The sequence below is a fragment of the Astatotilapia calliptera genome, chromosome 8, assembly GCF_964374335.1.
Source record: "Astatotilapia calliptera chromosome 8, fAstCal68.1, whole genome shotgun sequence".
In the NCBI taxonomy this organism is placed as follows: domain Eukaryota; kingdom Metazoa; phylum Chordata; class Actinopteri; order Cichliformes; family Cichlidae; genus Astatotilapia; species Astatotilapia calliptera.
In genome coordinates, this window is record NC_137429.1 from 23,339,198 (window position 1) to 23,355,416 (window position 16,219).

The 16,219-nt window shown below is 40.9% G+C and overlaps 1 protein-coding gene across 10 annotated transcripts in view; it reads right to left on the bottom strand.

Moving 5' to 3' along the window:
- The window catches only part of cacna1g (calcium channel, voltage-dependent, T type, alpha 1G subunit), a 221,697-nt gene that overhangs the window by 153,321 nt on the left and 52,157 nt on the right, over positions 1-16,219 (bottom strand). The gene's annotated exons all lie outside the window — the stretch shown is intronic.

Consider the following 16,219-nt stretch of genomic DNA (forward strand, 5'->3'; position numbering starts at 1 on the left):
GGTTGGTTGGTTGGTTGGTTGGTTGGTTGGTTGGTAGGTAGGTAGGTAGGTAGGTAGGTAGGTAGGTAGGTAGGTAGATAGATAGATAGATAGATAGATAGATAGATAGATAGATAGATAGATAGATAGATAGATACGATAGATAGATAGATAGATAGATACGATAGATTTCCCATTACAGTTTTGTGTTTAATCACTTTAATCACTTTGTGTTTTTTTGCAGATCCTTGATTCCACTTTGTGCTTTTTTAATGTTGCCTCAATTTCAGGCCACACCAGCATCCCATCAGTTATTTACTCTCTCAAGTATACAATGCTGTAGTTTCCCTTTGTCATTATCAGAATATTCATTTCTAGCCAAAGTTTCCATACCTCATTCAAATTGTACATAATCTTCCTTTTTTCCTGTGCATTGTGCTTTGGTTTTGTCATGTATTCGTTTTCACACGTGCCTTGTTGTCTAAACTGACTTGCCACCTGCGTATGACCACAAATATTTTATTTTGGATTTGACTCAGCCTCCTGGTAGCAGCATAGCGTCCTGCTGGCTTTATATCAGTTTTGGCACATTATTGCCACCTTGTAAATTGGACTGTGGATTATAGTGTTGTCTGATCCAAAACGGCATGGATGCAGCTGCATTGTGTGATCTAAATGTGCATAGAAATTAAAATAGCATTATTTTGGTCTACAATGCTAAAAGTATTTAAAACCCCAAATATATGAATGTAAGAACATTTTATAATTTTTAAAGACTAGTGCCAATTTTCAGGACATTTCAGGATGATGAACCATCTTGTTCTTTAATAAGTAATGAATTAATAAAATGTCAACATTTCAGCAAACTCATTTAAAATTTGGGCCAGTGATATTTTCATAGTGAATTTTAGGTATGTAAGAATCTCCCTTCTTTAAAAAACTGCAGTGTTTTACCATTAAGAACTGACCATACAGATAAAAAAAAATCAAAGCAAAATAATTCAGTTAGTTGATTTCAAATTTTATCTATACAGCGCCAAACAACAACAACAGTTGCCTCAAGGCGCTTTATATTGTGAGGTAAAAACCCAGCAATAACACAAAGAACTCTCCAAATTTCTCTGCTCGCTTGAAATACTTGTAAAGATCCTGAAACATAAATGTTTTAATCTGAACCGGACGAGTGAGATGAGAAGGCTGTCAGGAGTCTATCCCAGCTACCAGAGGGTGAGAGGCGGGATACACCCTGGACAGGTTGTCAGTTCTATCATGTGATGTTATTTATGGGTCCTTAATAACATACTACGACAATGCAGTTTACAAGACAACACATTACTTGTTTACACTCTGCCTGCTCGGATCTGGTTGTTATGTTTGTGCCGTTCCAAAACTTCCAAACTTTCCTCTAGCAGATAAACTAGTCAACATCAACACTTACAGCATGATTGAAGGGTGTTTCTTCCATCTCTGCTTTACTTTTTAAATTTGTCTTTATTAGCTGTGATGAATGTGGATACCAGTATATTGGCAAACAGCTAACATTAAGTTATAATATTGAGAAAGTTAGAATATTTCTCTGCTGAGAAATCAGTTGGGCTCTACTTCAAAATATTAAAGGGTAATCAGAAAAAATGAGCAATTTCCAAGTTAAAATCCCATCAGATGTGTTAGGAGCAAAAAAAAAAATGGGAATATGAGATGAAATGAAAAACAAACTAATGAATCAAAGTGGGTTTCCCTTGACATCTTCATGGTTCTTTTTTTAAATATACATATATCAGGAATACTTTAAAGTGTGATTTGGAGGAGATCCACTGTCAGAATACACAGTAAAGTCTTTGCTTGTGTCCATATCCACTAAAATCTCCTCTGGTCTGGAGTGAAAGTGCATGCATTTACCATTCCTGTTTTAAAGTTGGCGAAATTTCATCCTTTTCATGTTTAGACGACTGCGCCATCTGAGACTGACACAGCAAACTGCATCAGAAACTTTTCACATCTTCAGCTCTGAGTTTGTTTTTCGTTTCAGTTTTTTTTTGTTTAATCGGGTGCACACTGACAGATTTTATTTTTTTTCCCGTGTTGACAGATGGGAGGAAATCCAAGAAGGAGTTTGCGGACTTTCTCAGATCTGGAGAACAAAATGAGCCACAGCCCGTCAAGAGAGGCAGGGGGAGAAATGAAGGGAGGAGAGGAGCAAAGGTAAGGCACAAGAGAATGAGTGACAGTGCTGAACATTTGCAGGATAACTTGCGTGTTTCGCAGACACTGGAGAAAAATCCAGGAGCTGTGAAATCCAGCTAAAATTGAAAAGTGACAGCAGAGAAAGCCTGGAAACTTGAATGGTACTTGAAAAGCACGGTTCCGTTTGTGTAATAGCTGCCACATTACACACTGGACGCGGTAGCAGCATAAATAGCATTTACCATCACGGCGCAAGATGAGAGGCGTAAAGAAATTATCTGCGATGCTCCACTCATCGTGCAAGTTATTAAATACGGCTCTGCAGGGCTGTTTACAAGAGAAACATCCTGTCATGATTCAAGGGAAGCGATCCAGTGCAGGGAGTTATGTAAAAATGAAGGCATGACTCACTGCCTGTGGCCATTTGTAGCCACTTGCCCTTTGGTGGGAGACACCTTCATCACGACTGCCTGAACTGCCTGAAAATATACGGATTCATTCAGAGGTGTGAGGGCCCATACGCTCTGAGAGACCCGAGTCAAAAGGTAAATCTACCCCGTGTTTCCCTGTGTTTGGTCATTGCAGACACACACACACACACACACACACACACAGAGTGCACATTAAGCAGCGACTCCTTCATGTGATCGCTCTCAGAGAGTAATGTGCTGAGCTGTGAGGATGCTGCTTAGCTGTGCCTGAGTTAGCAACAGCAGCTGGGATTAGTGTCCAGACAATGACGGGCTTCATATGCTGTGATTCAGAGCAGCAGTACTACACATCTGCATCTGAGATTTCTATAACTGACACAGCTCAGACTTACACACCCACAAGACTTGTTATCATCATTATTTTAACAGACCTTCGTGGGATTCTGTGAAGTGGATAAATGTGTGAAAGTATAATGGTTACAACATTGAAAAATGCTGGAAGATAAATATCAATAATGTTAAAAACAAAAATTTAATATGTTCATTTTGAAATGCCCTCATTTACATTTAGAGTCATCATGTGGAAATATGTTTGTAAAGCACACACATGCGCACACAAATAAAAACATTGTTACAATTATTTACTTAACTACTTCAAATTACATTGTCCTGCAGATTTGCAGGTAGGTTGTCCAAATGGTGTTGTCCTGTTCCAGCAGAGTTTATGTAATCATCTTTTTAGAAGTCCATACAGTTCCCATCATAGCAGGACAGGTATGAAAAGGTAATGTAGTTACAACTGAACATTTTGCACTGAGACTGATAGGTGATATTAGCTAAAAAGGGTCAATAACTTCAATGAGTAGAAACAAAACTAGTCTAGTAGTGAGTTTTAATCAATCAGTTATTGCTAACATGACAAGATACATAGACGTTACTAACCAAGCATTCATCCAGCTATAAAGTGGCTATATTTGTCAGAACCCCGTGCAGTACCAGTTATGATAGATTAAATATGTAATATATAGCAGTGCTTTTGTTTGTTTGTTATTTTGCTTTTTGCATATTCATATAATCTATTGTATAATTGTACATGCTTGTGCTGCATTCACAGTGAGGCTCATTATTTCCAAGAAACTAAATGTTGTCTTGGAGTCATGAAAGAGCTACGTGAACTTGGTTATTTCAATTGGAGAGAAAAAACCACCAAAAGACAAAAAGACTGTTCATAGAAGAAGGACGTACCATCATGATGTCACTGGTTTCTAAACACTGCATTTTGAAGTCAATGTTTTGGCACCTAGTTAGAAAGCATGTGTTCTCAATTTTCAGTAACAAAAAAAATCTACTTAAATGAAGAAAACTTTATCTGTATCTTTGAAAATTACATTTGGGGACTTGTTTTCAGAGCTAGCCTCAAGTGGTCACGAAGGGAACCGCAGCTTCGGGCACTTTGGGTTCTCACATACAGTGAGAGTGCAACACATTACAACACATTCATCACATTAACCATCTTAGAATTGCTGTAGTCATCGGCAAACATATTAATGTTATTCAAGTATGGTATGTGAAGGGTTTTTCTTTTCTCTCTTTCTTTCTTTTTTTAAAATATAGTCTAAATATGTCCGGAGTATGATCAAAACCAGAAGAGTCTCAGAGCTGGTACGCCTGTAATGGCTGAACATTAAAGAAGTCAGCTTTGAGCGATTGGTATTTGGAACAGGCGTGATGGCAGTTAGGAAGCCATTTAGCCAGAAGTAAGACGACATAAAGTATTTGAAGTGGCAACAGTTTGTTTTGCAGAGTGCTATTGTGAGAGGAGTATAAATCAGGGCATTAAACAATACATCGTCTGGATCAGAGCCATTCATGAGAGTAACTTGTTAAACAGTGACAGACGCGAGCATGAATCTCTTAAGAAGAACCTCTGTTTATGTCCGAGGTAAGACAATCAATCCACCAAGCCTCTCCCAACCTCTACAGTGTGCTCATTCCAAGTGATCGACATTTCATATTCAATAACAATCATCTCCTCCTCCGCCTGTGTGCCCTCTCCAACCTCGCCGTGGGCAGCCACTCCATTCCAACACGGCTGGCAGGCGGGTTGCTGCGTGTGATCGGGGGAGCCATCTGTTAGCAGGCAGATTAGGTCTGCTTCCTCTGCTCTGCTGTCCAGGTCCAGCTCCGGCCCAGCCAGCTTTGTAATCTGTGTACTGTGAACTAATGGGCTTTCTGAGTCGAGGGGCAGCATACACCTGCGTCTCTTCTTATTTGCTCCGAGTGGACGGCAACAAGCTCGCTGTAAGCGACTCCAGACAGAGATGATTGCATGTCCCCAAAATGAAAATAATCCTCTGTGTAAGTGAGTCATGAGACTCATAGCCAGAGTCCATGTGGAAAAAAATGAAACCCGATGAAGAGAACGGGCTTAGAACTGTACTTTTGTAATCATCGGAGTTTTTTTTTGTATTGACCAGTGGATACAAAATTATGAGAAACAGACACTGAAAAAAAAATCTAAATTAGTTTACTCACATAGTTTTATGCTTATGATTATTCTACATACTGAGTCAGACTGATCCATTTTCCACAACGGGCCTTCCATACAAACAAACCCACATGGGCATAGCTGTGCAAATGCAGATAAACAAATCCCTAAATTAAAGATACACAATTTATATGAGTGAGTGAGTGCAATATACATATATAAACACACCGATCAGGCTTAACTTTATGACCACTGGCAGGTTAAATGAATAACACTGATTATCTTTTCATCTTGGCTATCAGGTGATAGCGAGTGAGGTATATAAGGAACCAGGCGAGCAAGCAGGAAAGATTAGTATTTGAGCGAGTTTGACATGGGCCAAAATTTGATGGTTTGTAGGTTGTTCCTGGTCAAAGTGGTCAAAGGAAGAAACAGCAGCCAGTCTGCAGCCAATCCTCACTGATGCACAGGGTGAGTGAAGGCTGGCCCATGTAGCTGAACGTGTCAGTGCACCACAAGTTGTTGTGTACAGGGCTGCATGGTCACATACCAGTCAGGATACTGGATCCTGTCCACAATGGGCACGTGAGCTGGACTGGACAGAACCGGACTACCAAGCAATGGAAGAAAGTAGCCTGCTTGGACAAATCATGTTTCCAAAATGTTACTTTGACATGTACCACCAGCTAAGCATCGTTGACCACATACACCCTTTCATGGAAACAGTATACCCCGATGGCTGCGACCTCTTTCAGCAGGATAATGCTCCCAGCCACAAATCAGAAATGTCTCAAAAATGGTTTGAGGTATTGATTGGACTACGAATTCCTCAGATCTCAGCCCAATATTTATATGTATTTATTTGAAGATGGTTTAACTTGATTGGATACTATTTTTCTTCTTTGTACTACCCTTTTTTCACCATTTCATCTGCAATAGACTCCGGCCCAGCTGTGAGGCTAGTTGGATAAGTTTGAAGGAACGATTGGATGTGATAAATGATGCCCTAGACTCCATCATTCACTCAAACAAATGATGACTTAAAAAGGAACATTTTTCCACCTTTTCACACATCTACTTGTTCACTTGCACTTACCCCTGCATCAAATCTCTTTGACAAAACACAGCTGTGGGGTGATGATTGTGCGTGCTTTCGTCTTCTGCTTATCTGGGAATATTCCAGCTGATCAAAGACCTGAACTTCAAGCCTTTAGAAACTGTGGCAGCTTAAAACCTTGAAAATGACTTGGGACCGAAAATTCAAGTAAAACACAATCTCTTCTGTCTTTAGGCAAGGAAATATCACTCGCCCGCCAACAGCTGCTGGGGGTGTTCTTGTCATAATAAGATTCGCCTAAAAAGAGCTTTTTGTTTTTTACAGCAAAAGATTGACAGCGGAGAGCAAGGATTACGCTGTGACATTCTTTACTTTCATCCTCTGGCAAACAACTTCCTCTTCTGAACTCTTTCTAACCTTATCAGCGTGTTATTACTTCAGCTCTCCTCTTTAAACAAGGAGCCCTCCGGATCAAACCCGTCCCCTGACTCATCCAGGCTCTCCCTCTTGTATTTACATCGCAATAAAACAGCAAAAGTCAGGGGGTGACTTAGGCCTTTCTATAAAACCCTTCTCCCAACATCTTAGGGAAGAATAGACGCTAGGACGTTCTTGTGAGCTCTTTAATTACAGTACTGTGGCTTGGCAAACAATGTGCCATAGGAGGAGGGTGAGGAGGAGGAGGCATGGTCGTGCTGGGAGCTGCGAGGTTGATAATGTTCCTGTGTTGCTGTTGCCTTTAGGGCGTATCTGGGTGGAATTACAAGACAGTGTGCATGAACCTGGTACAGCTCAAACACCAAGCCTAACAGAGCGTGGAGAACAGGATGAAACACTACGTATTATTGATGTATGGGTAGAAATAACAGCTTGCATGTGCATGCACTGCAGGTTCGCGAGTGTGTGAGAAAGTGAGGAAAATGTGTACGAGCTCTACCTGTGCATATGTGTGGGCTAGTTTGATAAGGCTCTGGGGAAAAGGGCACATGAGGCAGCTCAACAATCAGCAAGTGCCTGAGGGCTATTAATCAGTCTCATTAAGACAGGGATGGGTAAGAGTGTGTGTCTTGTGTGTCTTGTGATAATCAACTATTGACTGCTGCCTCCAGCTTATCAATCGCTCAAATGTGGCGTACTCGCAGCAGCCAAAAGTTTCTTCGAGACTCACCGAGTCTGGGAGGAATGCAAAAGTTTTATCTTGTTACGTCTGCTCATTTGCAAGCCTGAGGCATAAAACCACCTTTGCCCTCCAACCTGACGCAATCTATTCGGTTTCTTAAGTTACCCATGAATTATTGCCTCATTTAAAGACACAATCGGATGAACTAAGCTTTGGCAAAAGTTCAGTAAGATCAACACATTCTCATTCCTAACTTATCTTCATTTAACGCACTGAGTGCATATTTAATGTTAGTTTGCAATGTGCAGGGTAGTCCTCCAGAATACTATCTTGCTAGATGAGGAAGTATAAAAAACAAAATCACGTCCACGTTAGGAGGGATGGCAGCAACTTTGACCTTTAGTTTTCAGACTGTTTCGGGTAGGTTCAATCAAAACGACTTGATTAGGTTTAATAAAAGCTTATGATTAAAATAGGAACAGATTAAAAGTCAAATACTGCTCCTACAGTAAGTTTAAGAACGGTTTCTGTAAAGTACAAACCTCGGACGGTACCTGTAACTTGTCTCATGATGTTTTTGGCATTTTTTGTTGTGTTAAGCTTCAGAATGATTCGGCTTTGTTTTGCTTGTTAAATTAAGGGTACGTGTGTAAAATCTCACCACTAGATGTCAGATTGCAGTCAACTGAATTCTTACTCCTCCTACTTCAAGTGCACAATGCTAGCTATGGTGGCCGCTGTAGGTGTCCACGTCTCATCACCCTGGAAATGGCTGTAAAACTGACTGACTAATATGGGAGTTTGATATCAGTCAATGATTTGGTGAAGCTCACTTCTGTCCCATGACACCTATACTGAGGCGAGTTGTTGAGGATATCCTGAACTTTTCTGTCAATGCTGCTGTTAGCAGCTATTAGCCGGCAAGTCGATCTAACCTTGTTGGACTCGGGCTCTTTGACTACATCCTCTCATCATATGAGAGTTTATTCACAAATTGTTTTTCAGAGCCGGCACATTAGCTGGCATAATGTTAGCTTATAACTACCTGTTGTTGTTCTCACTTCTCTGGAGAAGTTGTAATTACAACAATACTGGGAATTAATAATTATGTTTATGCGCATTTAAGGTTAAGTGGCTTAATTCCAGGTTAATAAGAATCAGTGTATATTTATGTGTACATATTCTGATCATAATATCCAGAAACCTAGTTGTCCTATGATGCAAACCTTAAATGTCTTTGTCTGTCAGTTCCCACACCTTTTTTGTTCCCATACTTTTTAAAACGCGCTTTAAAATGCACGTTTAAATTCATAGTGTCCCGATGGTATCACCACTCGGTATTTTTTCTGACTTCCTCTGCAGCTACAATCACTTTCAAAGGCTATGTTGTACGCCACATGTCTACTACACTGTCATGTATTCATAAACCCAGTGGAGTTCCTCTTTAATCCCAGCAGCTGCTGTTCGGAATTAAGAACTTGCCAATAACCACGGTGGGAAAATTCATTAAAACCAAAACCAAATAAGGAATTACAATTTCAGTTGGCGGGTAAGTCTACTAGGAACTTTGGTAGATGAGAATCCATCATACTGGATTCCTTTTCTATTCTGAAAATACTGCGTGTTGCATAGTAAAATAAGCGTGAACTAAAGCCTGAGGATAAAAAAGGATTTTTTTTCCCCTTCCCTGCATAACAATGGCACCTTTACGCCTATAAACACAAGGCAGGAAAAATTACATTTCAGCATTCTAGTTAGTATTCTAGCTTTCAGTGCCTCAAGGTCTGTAACTAAAACCTATTAATGCAGCTCTCTTCAATTTGAATTTTGTAGCAGCTGACTCGAGGATACAACAGTAGCATTTGCTGATAGTATATATTTAAATATTAAAGAATGTGGTTATTAAATAGTTACTAGAAGCACCTTTTGCCTTGAATATCTTGAAGAAAGCCGGGGATGCTCCTCTGTCACCCAAGAAAACACTGTATTCTGGACACAAGAGCACCCAGTAACTCCGTTTGAATACTACACAGAGGTATGTCACTGGCTGTCATGTCTGCCTTGATTTAGCCAATGACAGGCTGGTACAAGGTCCCTGCGGACTGGTACTGGACGTGAGGGTAATAGCCAATCAGATGGCAGACGGTGGGTGGTGATATGGTGGTGACACAGTCTGGGATTTTTGTTTTTTTGTTGGCAGCCAGCGGATGGAGCCTGCGAAATGTATCTGTCACTTCCACTGGCAGGACTGCCATGTTAGCGCATCAATCATTGCCAGAGTGCCGGACGTGGACACCGGCCCAGGAACAATGTGCTCGTTAACAGGAGTGTGAAGATGTGCGTGTGTCTGTGTTTTAGGATGAGCTTCAGCCTTCTGTTCCAATATGGACTCAAGGTAAGACAAAGAAAAAAGTCCAAAAAGACCCGCGAGGGGCTCCGGATAACAACAAGGAGGAATGTGAACTCTTAACAGTTTATACATTTGCTGAGCCAGGTTCAGATGACTTACATTCTTGGCAGCAGTGGACTAATAGCAACAAGAAATTTAAATACAAGGCTGGAGATGGAAAGTTTTTACCATTAGCAAAAGGTGCTGACCTGTAAGTGCTTGCATATAAGCCATCAGCTGAGGTGTGCAGACACGTGTCACCTGCAGGTTTAGTTACGTTTACATTTTTGATATATTGAAATATACAACTGACAATTAAAACTAGAGAGTCATCACAGATAGATGGATAGATAAAGAGATCTATTGAGTATGGTGACCCATTTCCCTTGTTCTCCAGTAGCAGAGATATACCATTTCCATTTCAACATAGCAAACTGCAACCCTGTCTACACATTATATACCCATCCATACTAAATAGCAATGACAGTATTGGTGATTTGAAACTTTGCTGGTGCTAAATAAAATACCTTTTCCTACACAACACCTACACTGCATAGAGCTGATGCTCACTGCATTAGAGTAATTGCTGTTAATGTGCCAAATGGCTTTCTTTCAACCTGTGGAGTGGTCAGCTGCTCTACACCTGAGCCCAGAATGCTGGCTAATCACTTAGAAACATGAGCATTTAATGTTCATGCATAAGCAGCTCTTAAGCCCAATTCACACTGGATTTGAATAACCCCAGGTTGATTGCAACATATTCACACCATGTTAACAGATTTACTAAGGAAACTCTCTACATAATGCTAATTGTGAGGCACAGATGGAACAGCGGAAATACACTGGCCTAGATGCATCTCTGTGCACACAGTGGACGAAAGAGAGACACCAGGGAGTTTATTTCCCGCCAAAACTCCTTCTTGAAGCAATCATGCCACTCGGCCTGCAGGCACTCGTATTTCAGCGGTTGTTTTCAAGCACTAAATTAACTTGAATTTCGGTGGTCACCAGGACACTAAAATTGCAAATATTGAATCAACAGTCAAGTCGACTAAAAATCACAATAGAAAGGTTACTAGTTTGATAGAAGATAATGTTCTTAAAAGCCTTTTTTCCCTCTTGGTAGATATTTTTCCCCAATGTAACTTGATACATCTCTCTTTTGTCTCTGAGAGCACTGAATCACCGTTAACTTCATTCATGTAAAGTACTGTCCATAAGTCTTAAGTTACCCAGTATTTCTTTGTGTTTCATTAGGCAAGTGGGAAAAAGATTAATTTACTGAAATGCCCGAGTTTGTAAAACACAAGAGTTTGTAAGTCAATATTTAGTATGACCATCTTTGTAGCTCAACACAGCCTGAACTCTCTGATAAAAGTTTTCGTTCAATTTCTTTAAGTAGACTTCAGGAAGTTCTGCGGGCTTCCTGAAGCTTTTGAACAATGGCTTCTTGACAGCTACCCTTCTACTGAGACCATTTCTGATGACGCCCCACCGAACAGTAGGTGGCTCAACTGAAGTCCCATTTGCATCTCTGAGATCCTGTGTCAGGTCTTTGATGGATTTGTTCCTATTTCTTATGGAAATGACTTTCAGATACCATTCATCTTTTATAGATAGTTTTTGCCACTTCTTCGTTTGTGCCCCAGAAAAAGAAGGGCAATTTCCTCAAATTTCTAAAAACACACTATATTCCATGCTGAGATATACTGTACCAAGTTTTCAGCTAATAGCTCTTTGGGAATCACCTTGTTGGTGCAAGAACACTATTTCATGCTTGTCCAACTGTGTTATCCTTGGCATTTTTCATAGATTCAGCTAAAGAAATGGGAACGAATTGTGTTGCTTCTAGCAACAAAGTGCCTGCAGATGCTATTTAAAATGGGTTCGCTGCTAAGTTGTTTATTATGTAAAGACACAAAAATGATTCATCCCTTAAGTAAGGTGCCAGTTTATACTTTAGTGATTCTTAGGCAAGTGTTAAGTGACTTAAAAATATAATAAAATAATTGCCTGCCAATAAGTCAAATATACCACTTGTCCCCCCTCCCAAATAAGGTAGTAAAATCAGAACAAAATATCAGATACCATATTTAGACAAGATATTCGGTGTTGGTGTCTGCTTTGGTGTTAATGAAATTAGCACCAATCCCCAAAATATGAATGATTTCACAGGTTAAGGCAAATTACATTTTTTCCCTCTTCATCTTTTCTGACTGCTTTTTTTTTTTTACTAATTTTGCATGTGGCTATGGTCACTGTCACTACTGGTAACATGAGGAGATACTGGGAGCCTGCAGAGGTTGCATAGGTAGTCCAACTTGTCCAGGGTGTTATCTCAATACATGCTATTGGCAGGTTTCCTATGTTTCCCAGCACAGTCTCAATAGCATGAAAAATATTCCAGGAGAGACACAGTTACTCTAGGAGAGCTGGACAAGTCCTTAACCCATCAGCAGGACTGGTATCTATTCTTTTGTAGAGCACTATAAAAATGTTCTCCAGCACGTCATTGGTGTAAACAATCAGAAAAAGACTTCAAGAGGGTGGCTCGAGGGCCCTACATTCTCTAGTGGGACCTTTGCTTGCTGTTCGGCATCATCCTGATTGGCATTCGTGATAGAATATCAGAATTAGCAGGTCCACGTGTTGGACCTGTCACATCTGCTTACCCGGAGCACATGTGACAGACATGAAAGTAGGGCTGGGCGATATGACCCAAAATTCATATCTCGATATTTTTTAGCTGGATGGCGATATAAGATATATATCTGGATTTTTTTTTTTAAAGCCATAAGTTAAGAACAAAAAGAGAGTTCCTAGTCACACTGTCCCAGATGTCACACGGGCACTTTTATTTACATACAGCGTAGATGTACATGAAGAAATTACTCAAAAATAAATTATCAGCATTTATTAAATAATCATGGTCCATAAATAAAAGAAAACAATATTGTTTTTGTGCATAACAAAAAGCTCACAATTGTGCAGTCAAAATGTAAACTAATAGACGCTGAGCATAATAACAAAGAGACAGATTTCACAGCTGCACCACGTCTCTGAACAGGTGCCATTTGTGGTCCTTATACACACACAGTACGTATCACTCCGCGAGGCTCCTCCTCGGTAGCCGTAATCCTCCGACAATCCATCATGCGGTGCAGCTATGTAGCTTAGCAAAGTCATAATAAAATTTTTTTTGACAGATTGCTGAGCGCTGTGTACCACATAAAATCGGTTCGCGGTCAGTAAGCACAACCAGAATTCATACATAAGGCGCACTGTCGATTTTTGAGAAAATGAAACGATTTTAGGCCGTGCAGCCCCTCCGGGCTGCATGTCGTTAGCGCGGTTAGCTCGCTAGCGCGGTTAGCTCGCTAACACGTTGACGCCGTCCAGCCCCATGCACGGTAACTCGCTAACGGAGATTTTCCGCTTTCATCTTGTCATTGCCTGCAGGTGAAGCTATGGGGGAGGCGGAGTTGTGTTCAGTGAAGGAGAGGCGAGGCCGAGTAACGTTGCGTAGAGACAAAAGTGGACGAAAGAGAGGCAAACCTGCGGCTCCACAAATATAATTATAACGTAACATAGACTATATCGATATAAACGATATTGTCACATCTTATATCTCGTATGAAAATATATCGATATTTTTAAAAAACTCGATATATCGCCCAGCCCTACATGAAAGGGTCTGGAGAAGCCATGAACAACATTATGCTGCCTGTAACGTTAGTCACAGTGAGCAGTTTGGTGGTAGGTCAGTGATGGTCTGCCATTAGATATCAGAATAAAATCCCTGCACCAACTGTCAGGTCTGATGCTAGGTCAGTGGGTCCTGGCTTCCTCCTGGTTCATGACTGTACTCATCCTCATGTGGCAAGAGTACGCAGGCAGCTCCTGGAGGATGAAGGAACTGATACCTTTAACCTGTCCCACGCTCTCCTGACCTAAATCTAAGAGAACACTCCTGAGACATTATCTAGTCCATCTGAAGCCACCAGGCTGCACCTCAAACTATCCATGAACTCAGTGATGCCCTGGTCCAGATCTGGGGGGTTTCCCCAGTACGTCATCTCGTTAGGAACATTCCCCAACATTGCCAGGCATTCAAACAAGCAGGTGGTAGCCATACAAACTACTGAGTACTATTTTCAGTTGATGCAATGAAATTCCAGCAGAACTGACCGGCCTGCTTCATCATATTTGCGCTTTGATTTTCAGGGTGTCTTTGACTTCAGCCTTAACGATAATACCAATCTCCATCAAACAGTTGGGTAGCCTTTCACTCCTAACACCTTACCCAGGCTGTATAAGTATTGATATCCAGCATGATCTGATGACTTTTCTAAGTGTTTTTTTAATATGCTTGAGCACTGTATATCAATAATAAATTATATAATTAATTATGTGGACAGAGCTGCTTTTGCATGTATGACTCAAAGCCACATCACCTCTTTTAAAATGTGGCAAATGCGCCAATTAGGCAAGTCAAATTCTTTTATCAACTTGGTGAACTTTCAAATGTCAAACTGCAGCTTTGGCCTTTGTATCACTGTAGACTAATGAAACTGGGGAAAAACAGAAATGGGAAAAAGCCTCATACTCTAAAACCTCTCTATCATCTAGGACATGAATGGCCAACATCAAAAAACTGGAGAACCCACGTGTTCAGATTCAATTCAGTTTACCTCCAAATAGCCCGAGCTACACAACAAACATCCCCACCCAGAGTCATGATGAATGCTGCAAGTTTCTCCACAAGATCTGATTAGACAGCAAAAAAGCTAAAACGGGGGCAGAAGACAGATAGAAGCCACACCAAAGGCATCCCCCCCACCACCCGCCCCATCACTACCACCAGTACAAATCTACCCAATGACATTTTCCCCACAGGGCCAGAGTCAGACCAAATCATCCGCACATGAATGCCACTATTAGTTCCATGATTAGGGTGAGGGATGGTTGGATGCCTAATGAGCGAGTCAGTGTGAGTAACTGTGCACTCTCTTAGTGTGTGTGTGTTGCATATGAGGGGTAATGAGCAAGGGTGAACCCCCCGCAATGGCTTTGATTGACAAGAGAGTGAGATTATACAAGGGGCTTAAGAGTGTCATCGTCTGGGGGAATGGGTGAGGAAGGGGGTTGATATCCCATTCATGCACCCACATGGGGTAAACACCTGCACACACACACACTGAAACACATTGCGATGAAATGATTCTGAGAGAAGCCAATGACATAATTAGGATCTGTATCTAAAATGAAAGCATTGCAGGTGCTGATATCAAGTTAAGAAGGAAGGCACCAAGTGGACTGCTGGGGTACTATAGAAATCCTTATGATTTATTTAAACCTTAATGTGTGCACTGGAAATTCAATCTGCACTGATTAAACAGTAATGAAGACCGATGGAATAGAAGGGGAAGGGAACAGGGGGCACTCTTTCTGGGGAGGGTGTGAGAGTAAGTATGAGATGGGCGAGGATGCGAGACAGGGCGAGTGACTGAGGGATTCGTGGAGGGTAATGAACAAGTGTGACAGTCAGTCTGTGAGTGTCGCTATGAACTACAGTCCTTTATTAGAAGTTGGTGAATTGGAAAATTGCTTATAAATCTGTCAGAGACCAAAACTGTTTGGATGGGGAGAATAGCAAAACACAGAGACGCTGAAGGTGTCCAACCGTGGATCAACTTGCCTCTGACCTACATACCGCCATTGTGGAGGAACTGAACCTGCATGACCAACAATTATAGCAAGCAACATTACAGGCAAATAGACCCAATATAAGATATAAGATAAGATAAAACCATATGGCTAATATCTTTGGCTATCAAGCCTAGTTCATCACGAGAACCAAAATACTGCTTGCTGGCCATTGGGAAGCAAGCAGTATCCATTTTTGGATGTGCCTTTTGATTTCTATTTACAGGACTCCTCAGCATCAGTTCAAATCAGTTTTATTTATTTTACTATAATGTACAGACTCTACTATAATGCAGAGAAAACCCCAACAGTCAGACAACCACCTATGAGCAAACACTTGGCGATGGTAGGAAGGAAAAACTCCCTTTTAACAGGAAGAAACCTGGAAGAATCAGGCTCAGGGAAAGGCAACCATCTGCTGCAACAGCTTAGGGTGAGGGGAGACAGGGTCAGGGCAAAAGGGATACTAATTTTAATGCACAGGATAGTTGTTAGCTGTTTTTCAGCATGCTTCAAGGGGAATCAAGAGAACACAACTGAGTGGTCCGACTTAGTGACTTGATTTTAGCTGTCTGCTAAGCATCAAGTCTGCTAAACAACTTTAACTTCAACTTTAGCCTCAACAAGATTGAAAGAGGTGAATTACAAAAAAATACAAAGGTCACTCTTTGCTGTTTTTGCTCTCTTGATTTGAAGCATACTGAAAAACAGCTAATAGCAAACAAGAGCCTAAGGAGTGAATGTAAAAAAAAAATACTGCTATGTGGTTATTATAGAGATCAAAACAACACATGAACAATTTTTTGTTGGCATTAGGCTAATTTCTTAGCAGAAGTTAGCCATTTTAACATGAAAGACTGTGGGG